Raw genomic sequence first — 5805 nt, forward strand, 5'->3', positions numbered from 1 at the left:
GGTATGTGTTTGTCATGTGGTATATCGTCATCATCTTTTGCTGTCTTGGCTCTCAGGGTAGGGTTCTTCAGGAGCAAAAATGTTCCAGCAAAAACAATGATTTTTCATTTGATCATAGTAACTGGTGTCAAATGATTGTACCTAAATAACCAATGTCAACTGCACCACCTGGAGGAAGATGAAGTTATAGCAGAAGAGATAAAGAGTGCAGAAAATTAAGAGTCTGCAGCAGGCAGGGTAAGATTCATGATTTTGTTTCTCTTCATTATTTTGTACAATCTCTAATTGAATCTAATAATTCAGTTGAACACAATCATTCTCTCATAGAATTAATTTAAATTTAAAAATTAATTAACTGGTAAATTATAGCAACCAACCATCTGACTATTCTTGAGAGAGGATCAATTACGTAATGTATCGGTAGGCTGGAGTCAGATGAAGTGCAGGAACAATGTACTAATAATATTACACTTTAATTAAGATAGATCTGGTAAATGTTGAGTTTTGCAATTCTCTGAATGCAGTCGCACAACTCAAGCAGATAATGAAAGTTTACCAGTGCAAGAAATATAATCTTGTGAGTGCCACCGCATCAGTTAAGCATCATTCTGAAATTAGAGCTTTACTGTAATCATTGTAAAATGCATTATCAAAGATCAATTGCAAGAGAAATGGAAATTTGTGTTACTGACTAATTGGCATAGGCATATTCACTGGAGTTACCTCAGCATCCTTATCTAAATCATTATTTAAGCTGGATATAAATTACTTAATTATCTTCAAAGATTAGAAAAGTTGAGTTCATGTAAATTACCTGTAGAACTACATACTTCTGTCAAATGTGCTTACCCATCAAATCCTTTGTGCAAAGACATCTCAAGCTCTTCTGCAGAAAACCTGGGGCAGGCAGTAAAATAGCGTGTCCCCTTCTTTGAATGGGGAATGATTGGTACCATCTTGGTACTAAGGGCGGCATGGTGGCACAGCAGTAGATTTGCTGCCTCACAGCGCCAGAGACTTGTGTTCGATCCTGACTACGGGTGCTTGTCTGTTCGGAGTTTGTACGTTCTCCCTGTGACCAGAGTGGTTTTGTCTGGGAAGCTCCGGTTTCCTCCCACACTCCAAGGACGTACAGGTTAGTAGGCTGTGTAGGATAGAGCTAGTGTACTGGGATAGCTGGTCGGCGCGGACTCGGTGGGCCAAAGGGTTTGTTTCCACGCTGTATCTCTAAACTAAACTAAATCTTGTGGATTTCAGTCCTGATAGTTCTGTTTAGTTTATTGTCACGTGTACCGAGGTACAGTGAAACGTGTTAGGTCCATGCTAACCAGTCAGTGGTGGGACCATACATGATTACAGTCAAGCCATTCACAATGTACAGATACATGATAAGGGAATAACATTTAGTGCAAGATAAAGCCAGTAAAGTAGGATAGTTCTGGTGTATGGGGAACGCTGGTCGGCAAGGACCCTGATGGCCGAGGGACATGTTTGCGCACCATACGTTTAAACGTAACTAAACTAAATATGACTAGCCGCTTACCAACCCATGGCTTGAATGTTGCCTGGGTATCGTCACATGCCTGCAGAGACTGGATTATTTGCTGAAGGCCATGAATGGAATTAAACATTGCATCATCACCCTCCAGCATCCCCATTTCTGATTTCATCGTAGCAGAAGGATGATCAGTGATAAGCAGCTGAGGTGGACTCTGCTCTGTGGACCTACTGCAGTGATGTGCTCAGGTTGGGATAACAACAGTAATAACAGCCCATCCTTCTGTAAAGGTATGATTTTACAACATTGGAACACTTTACTCCTGAATGCTCTTTATCTCAGTTTGACCTGTGTTGCTTATTCCACACTTGGCCAGGCTCTCCAGCAAGAAGCTCCCTCTTGGTTGCTGCATTCCCCTCTGAGTGCAGACATTTCTGAAGCTGCCCAGTCAATTCCCTTGTTTAAAAAAAGCCCAAAGTGCTGTTGCAGCTCAGCGGGCCAGGCAGCATCTCTGGTGATCTCTCTGTTCTCCAGAGATGCTGCGTGACCCATTGCGATACTCCAGCACTTTATGTCTTATTTTGTAAACCAGCATCTGCAGCTACTCTTTTCTATCGTCAATTCTCTTGATATCCGCAGTGTCCACAGTGAGAAAAACAAGAGCTGAACACGATGCACGTAGATCGGGGAACAGAAGTGAGTTACAAATGATTCACTCATTAGGCCAGTCCTTGATTCCTGGAGAGGCATGGACTTGCTTATATGGTTTGCAAACTCAATTGTGTCAGAAGGAACTTCAGATGCTGGTTAATATCGAAGATAGAGACAAAAAGCTGGAGTAACCCAGCGGGTCAGGCAGCATCTGTGGAGCAAGGAATAGGTGACATTTCAGGTCGAGACCCTTCTTCAGACTGAGTCAGGGGTGATGGGAAACAATAGATTTGAAGAGGTACATGGAACACATTAATGAAAGATATGCAAACTAAAATGTCGGGTCTTTTTTCATGATTGGTGTGACTTCACCAGGGAATGATCGGCCGTGCAGTATACTCACGGTAAAATTGATTTTTAAGTGCATTTATCCTTAAGTAAACAGCACTCCGCAATGCAATCCTTAGGCATTTTTAACCTGCTCAGTAGAAATAAGCCTCGCCACTATAAAATCACCTTATCATCATTCAGGATTTAGGCGGCTATTAATTTAACCTGATCGTTTTGAAATATAAGCCATGACATTAAGTTGATGAGACATTGCTTCTTAAATTCCTTCCAGATTGTTTCCTGGAATAAAATTTCACTAGGGTGGGCTGGCTGCCATGTCCAGTTCCAGTTAGTCAACTTTATGGACCATTTAACTGACTCATACCTCTTGAGATTTATGTAAGTCTGGCTCACATGCATAACCGTAAGTTAAAAGCTTTATAGTTGGGTCTGACTTGCATAATATTTACTATTTAAAGTTTATAGTAGCAATTTTCCATCACTATCAATAAACTTTGTTATTTTGGTGAATTAAAATGCTGACATTCCATCCACAAAGTATTAACAAACCCTTTTTATAATAGAATGCTGCATTTTCCCCTGGGATAATGTTGAATCGTTGAAAGTTGCAGCACAGAAAAACATCATGAAGTCTGTAGTGTTTGGCCTGGCTCTTTGTTGGACCAATCTAAAATGAATTCATATTCATGTTCTTTTCACACAACTTTCTTTCAAATAGGATAGATTCGTACCAACATGGATTACAAAGAGCCAGAGAGGACATGCAGTGCTCGAGTAACTCAGCAGGTCAGCATCCCTGGGGATCAGTGATGTTTTGGGTCGAGACCCTTTATCAGACTGATTGTGGGAGGGAGAAGAAAGCTGGAAAGGGGAGAGACAGGACAAAGTGCGGCAGGTAATAGGTCAACATAGACGAGGGGTGGGGGGTTTATAGGCAGATGGTTGAAAAAGGCGAGGGATAAGTAAGGAAGGTGTGAGATAGGTTTGAAGAGTTGCAGTTTGTAGGGCCAATTGTAGGAAAGTGGGTCGATGTAAGTATAGGGGAGAAATAGGAGAGTCCAGGTGTGGCAATGGGGAAAGTCAAGGGGGGGCACGTTGTGAGGAGAAAAGTAGCGGGTTTAGGTTTGGAGTTGGTGAGAAGTTACCTAAAATTGGAGAATTCAATGTTCATACCATTGAGATGTAAACTCACAAACAGAATAGGAGGCACTGTTCCTCCAGTCTACATGTGGCCTTACACTGACCTCTCCAACCCCCCTCTCCAACTGCTCCTCCCTTTCTCCCTCACACCCCCTCCCTCTTCCCTCCCCTGTACCCTACCTATTTTTTCCCCTCCACTTTACTCCCTCTGGCTTTACAAGCCGCAACTCTTTAAACCCGTCTCACACCTTCCTTTCTTATCTTTGGCCTTTGTTCCAATCATCTACCTATTAAAGCACCCCGTTTCTTATGGTTTAGAAGAATTATAATTAGAATGCCGTTATTGTCATTCAAACAAACTTTTGAACGAAATTGTGTTCCCTGCAGTCATAACAGCAAACTAAACATAATACACAATTAGCGCAGTTCCACACAAACCTCCATCATAGTGAATCTCCAAACACCTCCTCACTGTGATGGAAGGCAAAGGTCTTATCCGATTCAGATTCAGATTCAAATTCAACTTTAATTGTCATTGTCAGTGTACAGTACAGAGACAACGAAATGCAGTTAGCATCTCCCTGGAAGAGCGACATATCTCTTCCCTGTTCTTTGTTCTTCTCCCGCGGTCAGGCAGTCAAACTGTTGCGTCGAGGCTCTTGATGTTAAAGCCCTCGGCGGGCGATGGTAAGTCCCGCGGCTGATTAAACCGCACCGGGCGATGTAAGGCCCTGTGATGGGCCGATTCAAATCCCGCGATTCGGGGCGGGCGAAGTTACCATTGAGGGAGCTCCCGAAAACCGGTCTCCTACCAGGGACCTGCGAGCTCCCGATTTGACCATCCACAGGGCCTATTACCTGCCACGCTATATCCTGCCTCGATCCTTTCCTAACTTTCTTCTTCGCCCCTGGCCCATTCCCCTCACAAACCGCCTGAAGAAAGGTCTCGACTCGAAATGTCACCTAATGATGTTCTCCAAGAATGCTGTCTGAACAGCTGAGTTACTCCAGCACTTTGTGTCCTTTTGTGTATTAACCAGCATCTGCAGTTCTTTGTTCCTACAATCAACCATAGAAATATTTCAAATTTTTTTAAGTGCAGTGAATTCTGAAAGAGCTGTCGACTTCTGCAACAATTGGCCCGGTGAGTGAGTGACATTTTTTCTGGCTCCCCCAAAGTAAGCCAGGTAAATGGAAGAAATGAAACGGTACGGTGGCACGGAAGTAATGTTGCTGTCTTACAGCGCCAGAGACCCAGGTTCGATTCTGACTACGGGCGCTGTCTGTACGAAATTTGTAAGTTCCTCCCGTGACCGGGTGGGATTTCTCCGGGTGCTCCGGTTTCCTCCCACACTCCAAAGACGTACAGGTTTGCAGGTTAATTGGCTTCAGTAAAGATTGTAAATTGTCCCTAGTGTGCATAGGCTGGTGCTAGTGTCCTCGCGTACTTGGTGAGCCGAAGGGCCTGTTTCCATGCTGTAAGTCTAAACTATCTCTAAATTAAACTAAGTCTGAAGTAAAAATCCTGAATAGTAAAAGGTGGTTATCCATTTTGGTGGCAAAAACAGGAAAGCAGACTATTATCTAAATGGTGGCCGATTGGGAAAGGGGGAGATGCAGCGAGACCTGGGTGTCGTGGTACACCAGTCATTGAAGGTAGGCATGCAGGTGCAGCAGGCAGTAAAGAAAGCGAATGGTATGTTAGGTTTCATTGCAAAAGGATTTGAGTATAGGAGCAGAGAGGTTCTACTGCAGTTGTACAGGGTCTTGGTGAGACCACACCTGGAGTATTGCGTACAGTTTTGGTCTCCAAATCTGAGGAAGGACATTATTGCCGTAGAGGGAGTGCAGAGAGACGGTTCACCAGACTGATTCCTGGGATGTCAGGACTGTCTTATGAAGAAAGACTGGATAGACTTGGTTTATACTCTCTAGAATTTAGGAGATTGAGAGGGGATCTTATAGAAACTTACAAAATTCTTAAGGGTTGGACAGGCTACATGCAGGAAGATTGTTCCCGATGTTAGGGAAGTCCAGGACAAGGGGTCACAGCTTAAGGACAAAGGGGAAATCCTTTAAAACCGAGATGAGAAGAACTTTTTTCACACAGAGAGTGGTGAATCTCTGGAACTCTCTGCCACAGAAGGTAGTTGAGGCCAGTTAAT

Source organism: Leucoraja erinacea, chromosome 21, assembly GCF_028641065.1.
Source record: "Leucoraja erinacea ecotype New England chromosome 21, Leri_hhj_1, whole genome shotgun sequence".
In the NCBI taxonomy this organism is placed as follows: domain Eukaryota; kingdom Metazoa; phylum Chordata; class Chondrichthyes; order Rajiformes; family Rajidae; genus Leucoraja; species Leucoraja erinaceus.